Genomic DNA, 13,896 nt, shown 5'->3' with positions numbered 1-13,896 from the left:
AGGTCTGGCAAAGGATGATAAATGTCAAATAGCTAAAAGTGAGTCATTCTCTCTAGTACTAACTGCATAGCAAACGCACTTGTCTATTTATGTCACTCATTTGGTCCAATAAATTATATTATCAACCTACAAGAGAATTTAGTCATGTATCCTTGAAATCACCAGAATTTTGTGTATTTTCAACCAGAAATTCATGAATAGATATATCTGTATCAAAGAAAATTCTCTGGTCACTGCAATTTTCATCTAATAACATTAATAATATGAGGCTGGTGCAGGCTAAAAAAACTGATATTAAAATTAAGGGCCATACTTTACTTATCACAACAAATTCTCAAGTGACTTGGCCTATGTGACCTCAAAGGTTCCTTCCAATTTTGAAGCCTCTTTTCAAATGCTTATTCATTGTTCTTGACAGTCCAGTATTGGAAGAAAGTGATATTTTGCTTGATTAGTGAAGGCAGCATAATTTTCCTACCTTTATTTTTTACACTGACCTTCAGTGTGGTGTTCTGTTAACTCAGCAGAGTGTTGTTGTTCTAATGTTTTAGTCTGTGAAAGCACATTCTGCCTGAATTTCTGAAGAGGCAAAGAACTAGGGGTGTATATTTGGTTGACGTTAGTAACTGCAAAGGGAATTCATCAATCAGTGTCACAGGCTTTGAGCTATACTTATGACAACTCAATTGTACTGACTATTTTTTTTTCCTTCAGTAAGTTTGTCTTAAAGATGCCCTCTTCCCTCTATCCATCACAACACTTTCTCACTCTTCATATGGGCAGAGAACTCTTTGATCTAAAGAGAAGTTATTCGAAAGTGGGAAAGCAAAGAATTAGACTTGAGCCCTGTTCATGTGCCTGGAAACTGAAGGGAGAATTGATTTGCTTAGGCAAAGTCCACTTGGGTTTTTAGCTTATGAAAGCACTTTTCACAACTAATCAATGGTGAACATTTTAGAAACTGCCTAAAATGAAGCCCCACAAGACATTTCAGATGACACAAAACTATGAATTCCTGTGGTGCATGAAAATTTACATCACATCATTTGTTTGAAAACAAAACCAAAAATATGAGTAGCTTATAATAAATAATATTTATGTATGAATATTTTAAAAATGTGATACTAACAGACTGATGTTTTCTTTTTTTTACTTTCTTTTATTTATTTTTTAATTTCTTTAATAGGTCTTTATTGGAGTATAATTGCTTCACAATACTGTTAGTTTCTGTTGCACAACAAAGCGAATCAGCCATATGCATACACATGTCCCCATATCCCCTTCCTCTTGAGCCTCCCTCCCATCCTCCCTATCCCACCCCCGTAGGTCAAAGACTGACGTTTTCTTAGTGTGTTGATGGTTATGGGAAAAGTTCATGCAGGCTTTAAGCCCCTTTCAAACCAGCTGTGCAGACATTTACTTGCCTTCTTATTTGTAGTCCTACTATTATTAACGTCATCTCTTGTTTAAATATTTTTTTATTTTTAATACTAATTATCAATGCCAGGAAGCCATTAATAATACACACTGCCCATGCAAGATGAAATGGGAAAATAATAATATTTCACTGAGTGTTTACAGAAACCCTATGAAATAGCCAGTATAGGTATTATAAGTAAAGAGATGTGCCTGAGTGTTGAAAGGTTAAATGTTTGTCCAGGAACATAAAGTGATGGAGTTATTGACCGAAATCAGGTCTTCCAATTACATTTGCCAAGCAACAATTAACTGGGAAAGTAAAATCTTATGATTTCATATCCTTAATTTTCTAGAGAGACAATTGACAAATATAGTCCTCAAGCCAAATCTGGCCCACTGTCTGTTTTCGTAAATAATTTTATTGGGACACAGTCACATCCATTCTTTTATGTATTGTCTATGGCTGCCTTCCCCACCACCACAGAAGAGGTGAGTAAATGCAGCAAAGACTTTTGCAAGATAAATACTGCTTCTTTGCATTATTGGTTTAGTACGGATAAAAACAAGACTATTTCTGTTCTATCTGAGGAGTCTCTCAGGTCTGTTATACATCAAGTATTTGAAGGATATTACTTTTCACCATCAAGACTTTAATTCATTGATCTCTGCTTCCCATTACTTAAAACCATGAAATGTTTTGAAATTTTTTATCAAAATGACATTTCCATGACTGTTTCCCACAAACTCACTTATTCTTGTTTCACTTTAGTATAGCCTTTTTGTACTTTACCTCTTAGTGGCTTCCAATTTAACTACTCAAAGTGTCCTAAGAAATTACACGTTTCATAGCATTTTCTCCTGACTTACATTTGAGAATAAGACAAAAATATTGCCTTTTCTTTTCCCTCTGAAGAGTAATCTGGCATCTTTTAGGAGAACAATATTGCTTCCTGCATAAATCTAGCTTTTTTTTTTCTCAAAGCTGTAATTACTAATCGTATTTTTAGTTCTGTAAACATGAATTTGCCATCCCATTTTACTGTAGCCTGTTAATCACAACCTACCAGAAGTCACAAAAGCCATGGTCATGGTCTTTGAGAAATATTTGATGTGTGCTGGGCAATTCAGAAAAAAGAACACTTGTCAGCTCTTTAGAAAAGGGAAGCAAGTCCTTGGTAATTCAAAGAGGGTGTGATCAGAGGATACATGTCCCTATTTCTGGGCCTCAGATTTCATGAAGTAAGTTAGCAGGGGCATACGCATACACACCTGAGCCCTACCTAAGTCATTATTAATTTGAAAACCAGACATATCTGTGTATACCAAAAGACAATGTACTAAAAGGTTACTACATCCATGGCATAAGAGAAAAAATGCAGGTGTTATAGAAACCTTTTCATCTTTGAGATCCATTTTAGTGATGATATTCTGTAATTTGAATTTACTTCCATAATTATGTTCTTCCTACCTTAAGGAGCATTGTGTTACTCCCTGGAACCACAGTGGTGACTGAGATAGACATAGTCTCTGCCCTCCTGGATCCAAAATTCTCTTGGCTTTGGAATAGAATGGCCTCATTTTTTATGATAACATTTGTTATAACATGCTGAACAGAAACTGACTGGCAGGAATACTTGTTGAAAGAAAGAAAGAGAGAAAGAGATGGAAGGAAAGAAGGAGGGCTGGAAAGAAGGAAGGAAGGGAGGGAGGGAGAAAGGAAATAAGGCAGGCAGGCAGGCTTAAATAAAATGAAGGCAAAGTCATATACCATAGGGGGTACTTCTGAAGACTTCAATAACTCAACATTAACTTATCATGGACATTAACATAGAATATAGATAATGGATCTGAGATTATATCAATTACCCCATTATAGAACATTTTTTCATTTAAATACACTTTTTAATCACAGCATGTATTTACAGTAATTTTTGCATTGCTAACACCTCTTTTCAAATGGTCAAAAAATATCACCTGCCTCAGTGCAGACAGTTGCTTGGCTTAAGGCCATAGGGGCACATTATGGAAATTTCAGCCTTAAGGTTAATCTCCAGAAGTTTATCTTTGTCCACCTGTATCATCATTTTTGCAAACTGAACAAGATGTCTGCCTTGATTTTTTCCCTAGTTTTCTTAACATTGTCTCTACTATTTCATAGAGCTGTTCTCTCCTAAGTTAACTATAGGTCATTGGAAATGGTCTTCTGGTCTTTCCCATGACACCACATCACTGTTAACTTCAGATTCAAAGGTATTAATTTTATGCAAAAAAGAAAAAAGAAAAAGATTTTAAGTGATGGTAGGAGTACCTGCTAAAGTAACATATATATCAAAATCACTCCCAGAGTGGCTGAGGCATGTAAACCTTTAGTCCACGTCGTCCTGAGAGCAATAAGTTTGTCTCTTAACTGATAAAGTGAAGTGGCCATGTGGCAATAGTTTAAGAGTTCACAGTGCACCAGAAATTATGTAATTATTGATAAGTTGATTTAATTTGTAGAGCATTGTGGCATACGTTCTTTCTGCATGTTAAGCAGTACATTAATAATGTAGTTTTTCAAGACTACCCACCTAAATTTCCTAGATATGCTCTCTCAGTAGTCATACATCTGGCTGAATCAGAGTTGGAAAAATTCCTACATCCCCCTACCCTCTACCTAACACCACACACTCACTCACACATATGCAATTATCACTTCTAGACTGGCTCTGCCTAGTATATTATAAGGCATGTGGTAACTTTTGGAGAATGCAGAGCTCATTGGTCCTGTCTTACCCATCCTGAGTACAGTAAGTCCCCTACATATGAATGAGTTCCATTCTGAGAGTTTATTCATAAGTCCAATTTGTTTGTAAGTCCAACAAAGTTAGCCTAGGTGCCCAGCTAACACAACTGGCTATATAGTACTGTACTGTAATAGGTTTATAATACTTTTCACCAAATAATACATAAAAAACAAACAAACACAAAAAAGAAAGAAAACAATTTTAACCTTACAGTACAGTACCTTGCAATGGACTGTAGTACAGTACAACAGCTGGCATCCACGGGCTGGCATGGCGTGAACAGGCAAGAAGAGTTACTGACTGGAGGAGGAGAGGAGGTAAGAGATGGTAGAACTGAAGGGTCGTCAGCAATAAGAGACGGAGGGCAAGCTGCAATTTCACTCATGCCTTATGTGATTGCACATGCGAATTCATGTTTGCATCTTTGAAAGTTCACAACTTGAATGTTCGTACATAGGGGACTTACTGTATCTGGAACTTACTTACTGTACATGAACCAACATTCATTCAGAGACAAGGCTTACCCAATCCAATAACTCTTGCTGTACAGTAGAAATTAACAGAACACTGTAAAACAACTATACTCCAATAAAAATAAAATAAATAAATAAATAACCCATGTAAGTTTTCCCTACCAGACCAGCGCTCTCCTCACATCACAAGGAGGGAAAGACTATTGCTCTTCCATTAATGAGCTGTTAGATAATGGGTCAATTATTCTGACTCTCTGAGCAAATTTTATCATCTATAAAATAAACTGCTTTGACCAGATATTCTCAGAGTTCTTTTTCATCTCTGAAAGTCTATGGTTTTCCAATCATCTGTCCTAGTTAGTACGGATGCACAACAAATCACCCCAAACCGTAGTAGCATCAAACAACCTTTCATACATTCTGTGGGCACTGAGGGGTGTGGGGGGAGGAGAGTGTCTTGCTTCTGCCCTATACTGTCTGGGTCTCATCTGGAAGACTGGAAGGCTGGCTCCACTGAGCATCAGATAAGTTAGCCAGAGGCTAGGGGCTGGAATCATATGAAAGCTTGTTCATTCACGTCTGATATCTGAACTGGAAAAACTCAGACAACTGGGATCTCAAACAGCTGAGCCTTGTTGTGTGTCTCTTTTTATTTCTATGTGGCCTCCCCAAGTGGTCTTTCCAACATGGGTACTGTAGGCACAGGCCTCAGATAAAAGGGGAAGGAAAACCAAAGCCACTTATTAATGAAGGAGTGTTAGTGTTACATCATAAAAAAGCATGTGGTGTATACATTGGTGTGACTACCTCTGGAAAATGCAGTATCATATCATGCAAAAGTAGCTTCTCAATAAGTTTAGTCTGGTATGCATAGAATTAATCTGCCATGGTTTCCACCTTCTTGAATTCAAGTATTTAAAAAACACTGATGGCTAATAACATGCTGCCTACAAGAGACTTGTTTTAGCTTTCAGGACACACATAGACTGAGAGTGAAGGAATGGAAAAAGATATTCCAAACAAATGATAAAAAAAGGAAAGAAGAGGTAGCTATACTTATATCAAACAAAAGAATATTTAATTTAAAAATGGTCACGAGAGGGCTTCCCTGGTGGCGCAGTGGCTGAGAGTCCACCTACCGATGTAGGGGATACGGGTTCGTGTCCCAGTCCGGGAAGGTCCCACATGCCGCGGCCTGTGAGCCACGGCCGCTGAGCCTGCACATCCGGAGCTTGTGCTCCGCAACGGGAGAGGCCACAACAGTGAGAGGCCTGTGTACCGCAAAAAAAAAAAAAAAAAAAAATGGTCACGAGAGACAAAGAAGCTATTAATAATAAAGAATTAATTCATCAAGAAGATATGACAATTGTAAATATTTATGCACCCAACATTAAGGAACCTAAATATATAAAGTAAATACTAATAGAATTAAAAGGAGAAATAAACAGCAATACAATAGATCATTTAGACAGAGAATCAATAAAGAAACAATGGATGTGAACAACATCATAGGACAAATGGACCTAATAGACATATACAGAGACATATATAGGACACTTCATCCAAAAGCAGCAGGACACATTCTTCACAAGTGCACATGAAATATTTTCTAGGATAGACCATATGTTAAGCTATGAAACAAACTGCAACAAGTTTAAGAAGATAGAAATTATATCAAGTATCTTTTCTGACCACAATGGTATGAAACTAGAAATAAATAAAAGGAGGAAAACTGGAAAAATCACAAACACATGGAAATTAAATAACACACTCCTGAATAACCAATGGATCAAGGAAGAAATCAAAAGAGAAATAAAAAATATATTGAAACAAACAAAAATGGAAAAACACCATGCCAAAACTTATGGGATACAGCAGAAGCAATTCTAAGAGGAAAGTTTATAGCTATAAATTAATACATCAAGAAAAAAAGAAAGATTTCAAATAAACAACCTAACATTACACCACAAGGAATTAGAAAAAGAAAAACAAACTAAGCCTAAAGTTAGCAGAAGGAAGGAAATAATAAAGATTAGAGCAGAAATAAATGAGATAGAGTATAAGAAAGCAGTAAAAAAGATGAACAAAACTAAGAGTTATTTCTTTGAAAAGATAAACAAAATTGGCAAACATTTAGCTAGACTAACCAAGAAAAAAAAGAGAGGACCCAAATAAATAAAATTAGAAATGAAAGAGGAAACATTACAACTGTTATCACAGAAATACACAGAATTACGAGACCACTATGAAAACTTATATGTCAACAAACTGGACAACCTAGAAAAAAAGGATACATACATACAACCTAGAAACATACAACCTACCAAGACTGAACAGATCAATCTGATCAATAATGAGTAAGGAGACTGAATCAGAAATCAAAAACTTCTCAACACAGAAAAGACCAGGAACAGATGGTTGTACTAGTGAATTCTACTAAATATTTAAAAAATTAATGTCACTCCTTCTCAAACTGTACCAAAAAATCAAAGAAAAGGGATCATTCCTGAATGATAATGCCAGCTAATGCCAGATAATGACACTATAAGAAAGCCAGATAATGACACTATAAGTCAGATAATGACACTATAAGAAAAGAAAACTACAAACAAATTCCCTGATGAATATAGATGCAAAAATTCTCAAAAATAATACTGGAAAACAAAATTCAACAGCACACTGAAAGCATATACACCATGATCAAGTGGAATTCATCCCTGGGATGCAAGGATGTGTCAACATACACAAATCAATAACTGTGATACATCACATTTTTTAAAATTAAATCATCATCTCAATAGATGCAGAAAAAGCATTTGGCACATTCAACATTTTTTCATGATTAAAATTCTCAACAAATTGGGTATAGAAGAAATATAATTCAATGTAATAAAGGCCATATATGACAAGCCCACAACTAACATCACACTTAACAGTGAAAGATTTTCCTCTAAGATCAGAAACAAGACAGGGGCACCTACTCTTAGTACTCCTATTCAACATAGTAATGGAAGTCCAAGCCAAAACAATCAGGCAAGGAAAAGAAATAAAGGTCATCCAAATCAGAAAGAAAGAAGGAAATTTGTCTGTTTGCAGATGACATGATATTATATATAGAAAGGCCTAAGGGCTCCACCAAAAAACTGTTAAGCCAATGAACAAAACCCTAAAGACTCCACCAAAAAAACTGTTAGAACTAGTAAACAAATTCAGTAAAGTTGTGGAATACAAAATCAACATACAAAATTTAGTTTTACTTTTATACACTAAAAATGAACTGTATGAAAAAGAAATAAAGAAAACAACACCATTCAGAATAGCATCAAAAACAACAAAATACTTAAAAATAAATTTAACCAAGGAGGTCAAAGATCTATACACTGAAAAATGTAAGATGTTAATGAACAAAATTGAAGAAGACACAAATAAATGGAAAGATATGCCATTGGTATTAGTATGCCATTAGAATTAGTATAGTTAAAATGTTCATACCACCCAAAACCATCTATAGATTCAATGCAGTTCTTATCAAAATCTCAATAGAATTTTTCACAGAGACAGAAAAAAAAAGTCCTAAAATTTGTATTAAACCACAAAAGACCCCTAATTTCCAAAGCGATCTTGAGAAAGAAGAACAAAGCTGGAGGTGTCATACTTCCTGATTTCAAACTATACTAAAAAGTTATAGTATTCAAAACAGTATGGTATTGGTACAAAAACAGACACATAAACTAATGAAACAGAATGGAAAATCCAGAATAAACCCACATGTATATGGTCAATTAATATTTGACAAAGGAGCCAATATACAATGGGAAAAAGACAATCTCTTTAATAAATGGTGTTGGGAAAATTGGATATCCACATGCCCAAAAAAATGAAATTAAACTCCTATCTTACACTACTTACAAAAATTAACTCCAAGTGGATTAAAGGTTTAGACATAAGACCTGTAAAACTACTACAAGAAAATGTAGGGGAAAAGCTCCTTGACAATTGGTCTTGGCAATGACTTTTTGGATATGACACCAGAAACACAAGCAACAAAAGCAAAAATAAATATGTAGAACTACATCAAACTATAAAATCTTCTGCACAGCAAAAGAAATGATCAACAAAATGAAGAGGGAATCTATGGAATAGAAGAAAATATTTGCAAATCATGTAACCTATGGGAGGTTAACATGCAAAATTTATGAGGAACTCATACAATTCAACAGCAAAAAAGTAAATAATCTGATTTAAAAATGGACAAAGGACTTGAATAGAAAGTTCTCAAAAGAAGACACACAAACGGCCATCAGATACAAAAAATGGTGCTCAATATCACATATCATCAGGGAAATGCAAATCAGTACCACAATGAGATACCACCACACACCTGTCAGAATGGCTATCATCAAAAAGACAACAAATAGCAAGTGCTGGCAAGGAAGTGGAGAAAGGGAAACCTTGTGCACTATTGGTGGGAATGTAAATTGGGGCAATCATTATGAAAATAGTATAGTGTTTCCTAAAAAAAATTAAAAATAGAACTACCATATGTCCAACAATTCCATGCAGGGCATATATATATATATTCAAAGGAAACGAAATTAGTATCTTTAAGAATATGTGACCCCCAGGTCCACTGCAGTGCTATTTACAACAACCAAGACATGGAAACAACCTATGTGTCCATCAATAGGTAAATCGATAAAGAAAATGTATGTTGTGTGTTTGTGTATGTGTGTGTATGTAAAATAGAACATTATTAAGCCACAAAAAAATAAGGAAATCCTTCCATCTGCAACAACATAGATAAAACTTGAGGGAATTATGCTCAGTGAAATAAGACAGACAGAAAAGGTAAATACTGTGTGATCTCACTTATTTGTAGAATCTGTAAATAAACTTATAGAAATAGAGAATAAACTTGTAGTTCCTAGAGGTAGGGAGATGGGTGAAGTTGGTCAAAGGGTACCAACTTCCAGATATAAGATGAATAAATTCTGGAGATCTAATATACATCATGGTGAATATAGTTAAAAATACTGTATTGTATACTTGAAAGTTGCTAATCCCTTCCGGAAACACCCTCACAGACACATCTAGAAATAAAATTTAACTAGCTCTCATGGTTCAGTCAAGTTGACACATAAAATTAACTATCACACTGCTATTGGAGTTTCTTTGTCAGCTTAGCATATGAAATTTCTTCCTATATTTAGGGAATCTATTTTGTTCAATTCCTTTAGAAGGTGAAAAGGACAAATAGGTACTCACTCTCCAGCGAATGCACAGGCATCTGACTGAAGCTTAGGCAATCACAAATTCCTGGTCGCAACTGGGACAGAGGTGGTGGCAGTTCAGAACTCATTCTGTGCTGGTGACACTCAGTATTGAGTGGCAATAGTGAAAGTCACAGCTACCAATGTGACAATGGCAGTAGCACCTAATCAGTCGTCCCATGGAGTGGATCCAGCCATTTAACTTCCTGTGGCTCCAGTCTGTTTTCCGGGCTTGAGTCATCAGAACTTCTTCCTTCTGGTTCTATGAGTTACTAATATCCATGCAATAAATATTTTTCTGTTCATGTTAGCCAAAATCCATTTCACTTGTTTATAAACAAGAACTCTGATGGTTATGGTAATTAAACATTAGGAAATTGTTTTAAATAAATTTAACACGTCAATAAGGTACTTCTATATACTAGGTATAATGCAAGGGGCTGACAACCTAACGATGAATAAAAATCAGAATATTCCTGGAAGAGGTAGTTTAAGGAGTACCATGTAACTTTCTCACCCAACTCTCACTCCAACAGAGCTGCCTCTCTTGACGGGGGCAGACGTTGGGGTTTCTAGACTGGCTTGGGCTTCAAGTATAGAGCACTTAAAGAAACCTACTGACAACACAAAAATGAATTCTTAAAACTGAAAACCATCATTTTATAGCTAAACATTCAAGAGTTAGCTTGAATGAAAGACAGTCACTATAGAGATTCAAATTTGTAGTCTAGGAGATAAAGCAAAAGAAATGTCTCAAACCACTAATTTTAGAAGATAAAAGCATACAAGAGACCTAGGAAATCTAACATGAGAATGGCAGAAGCTTCTGAAGGAGAAAAAGAACAAGAAAGGAAAATAATAATTAAATAATTAAATAAGAAATCTTTACCTGAATTTTATAAAGACCTGAATCTACAGATTGAAATGATTCACTAAGCTACTGGAAAGATTAATAAAAGATTAAATGGCAAACTAAGTGTATGTGAACTGAATTCTTCCATTAAAAAGCAGACAGTAAAGGAAAAAAAAAAAAAAAGAACAAGGGAGACCATGCACTTCACCAAGGAAGCATGCTCCAATTTATGATACGTAATGATAAAAGCAAAAGTTTAAAATAGCAATATACCTATATTACTGATATGGATGCAAGGAAAGGGATGCTCTCACATATTGATGATGGATATTTAAATTGTTCCAACCCGTTTAAATAGTAAACCAAAACATTTGTTAAAATTTAAATTGCATATGTGTTGTTCGACCCAAAAATCCCATTTTTTGTATTGAACCCACAAAAGTAACTGAAAATGAGAATCTTTAATATACAACAAGAGAAAGAAACAAACCAACAAACCTGGAAGAAAATTCCCATTAATGAGAGAATGGTTGGATAAATTATGCTACCCAGGCTCACAGGCTAGAATGCAGTCATTTTGAAGAATGAGCTGGGGCTTTATCACTATGCTGGGAGTGATTACCAAAATGTATTGTTGAATGAGAAAAGTCAAATGCAAAGAAAGGTTTATAATATGATCTCATTTTTATAAAGCAATGTCCAAATCCCCCTTATATAAATACACACACACACACACACACACACACACACACACACACACGAATATATGTTATATGCCAAGTTCTCATCCTAAGATCAAAGAATAGGGATTTTACACGGAAATGACAGTGAAAGGAGTAGGGTAAATTCAGTAGAAAGGAAAAGAATATAATAAAGATTGAACTTTGCCTCAGCATATTACCTCCCCGCAAAAATACACTTTACATGTTGCAGATGGAAAACCCAACATGTATTATGATCGTGTTCATTGAAAACTCTAGAGTGTGTATGCAACACTAGAAAATATATATATAAAGTTAGATATATGGGTGTCCATGAGAGAAAGCATATTAAACATTTATAGTTAAATTCTATTGTTGCAAAACAAAATCCTTATATCTGTATGTACATACTTATACGTATTGATAGATAAAGATGATGTAGAGATAGAGATGGAGAGAGATCTGTATCTTTAGACATGTAGATATATAGATATAGATTTGCTTGGAGAAATGTAGAAGGACATCCATAAAGCTATTAAAATTGATTACCACACTGGTGGGTATTGGAGGAAAAAGTGAGAGACGGTAGAAATGATCAGTTTTACCCTTACATATCTCTTATTATTTTTTTGTTTCATTTATTATAATGACCATATTACCTATAGAAAATAAATTAAAACATTTTAAAAATAAATTAAATAAAGCTAGATAAGTCATGTCTACCAGGCACCCCACAGAGCTGGGGGAAAGTTTAGATTTTCTCAACTCTACTTCAGTGTGATACTTTAGCACTAAAGATATAGATGAAGGAAGGTGGGGTCACAGGATAGGCAAGAGTTATTTCTGGTCAGAGAAGATGATGGAAATAACTAAGCATCCAAAGTAGATTTCTGAGAAAATGTGATTTTGTCTTTAAGTTATAGCATGAAAAATAGGAAAACTTTAACTGAACAAAGAAGGCAGGAAAGAGAATTCTAGTCAAGTGCAGAAGTATGACCAACAGTAAATACATATAATCATAAACCAGGTTTAATATTTATATTAAAGAAAGATCCTAGTGCATTTTTGAAAGAAAGGACTATAGGAGTTCCAAGATTTTTTTTTAAACATCTTTATTGGAGTATAATTGCTTTACAATGGTGTGTTAGTTTCTGCTTTATGACAAAGTGAATCAGCTATACATACACATATATCCCCATATCTCCTCCCTCTTGCGTCTCCCTCCCACCCTCCCTATCCCACCCCTCTAGGTGGTCACAAAGCACCGAGTTGATCTCCCTGTGCTATGCGGCTGCTTCCCACTAGCTATCTATTTTACATTTGACACTGTATATATGTCCTTCCCACTCACTCACTTCGTCCAAGCTTACCCTTCTCCCTCCCTGTGTCCTCAAGTCCATTCTCTACATCTGTGCATTTATTCTGGTCCTGCCCCTAGGTTCTTCAGAACCTTTTTAATTTTTTTTTTAGATTCCATATATATGTGTTAGCATACGGTATTTGTTTTTCTCTTTCTGACTTACTTCACTCTGTATGACAGACTCCAGGCCTGTCCACCTCACTACAAATAACTCAATTTCATTTCTTTTTATGGCTAATATTCCACTGTATATATGTGCCACATCTTCTTTATCCATTCATCTGTCGATGGACACTTAGGTTGCTTCCATGTCCTGGCTATTGTAAATAGTGCTGCAATGAACATTGGGGTACATGACTCTCTTTGAATTATGGTTTTCTCAGGGTATATGCCCAGTTCAGCATTTATTGCTTCTAGATTTTTTGATGATGGCTGTTCTGACTGGTGTGAGGTGATACCTGATTGTAGTTTTAATTTGCATTTCTCTAATGATTAGTGATGTTGAGCAGCCTTACATGTGTTTGTTGGCAATCTGTATATCTTCTTTGGAAAAATGTCGATTTAGGTCTTCTACCCATTTTTGGATTGGGTTGTTTGTTTTTGTGATATTGAGCTGCTTACATTTAGGTCTTTAATCCATTTTGAGTTTATTTTTGTGTATGCTGTTAGGGAGTGTTCTAATTTCATTCTTTTACATGTAGCTGTCCAGTTTTCCCAGCACCACTTATTGAAGAGTTTATCTTTTCTCCGTTAAATATTCTTGCCTCCTTTATAAAAAATAAGGTGACCATATGTGCATAGGTTTATCTCTGAGCTTTCTATCCTGTTCCATTGATCTATATTTCTCTTTTTTGTGCCAGTACCGTACTGTCTTGTTGACTGTAGCTTTGTAGTATAGTCTGAAGTCTGGGAGCTTGATTCCTGTAGGTTCGTTTTTCTTTCTCAAGATTGCTTTGGCTATTCAGGGTCTTTTGTATTTCCATACAAATTGTGAAATTTTTTGTTCTAGTTCTGTGAAAAATGCCATTGGTAGT

The 13,896-nt window shown here is 35.2% G+C and overlaps 1 protein-coding gene across 1 annotated transcript in view; it reads left to right on the top strand.

The window, feature by feature from the left end:
* Nucleotides 1-13,896, top strand: part of SPHKAP (SPHK1 interactor, AKAP domain containing) — a 115,553-nt gene that overhangs the window by 39,229 nt on the left and 62,428 nt on the right. The gene's annotated exons all lie outside the window — the stretch shown is intronic.

Source organism: Physeter macrocephalus, chromosome 2 (genome assembly GCF_002837175.3).
Source record: "Physeter macrocephalus isolate SW-GA chromosome 2, ASM283717v5, whole genome shotgun sequence".
NCBI classification, from domain to species: Eukaryota; Metazoa; Chordata; class Mammalia; order Artiodactyla; family Physeteridae; genus Physeter; species Physeter macrocephalus.
The sequence above is the reverse complement of the archived record's forward strand: the minus strand, read 5'-3'. Positions and strand labels throughout refer to the sequence as shown.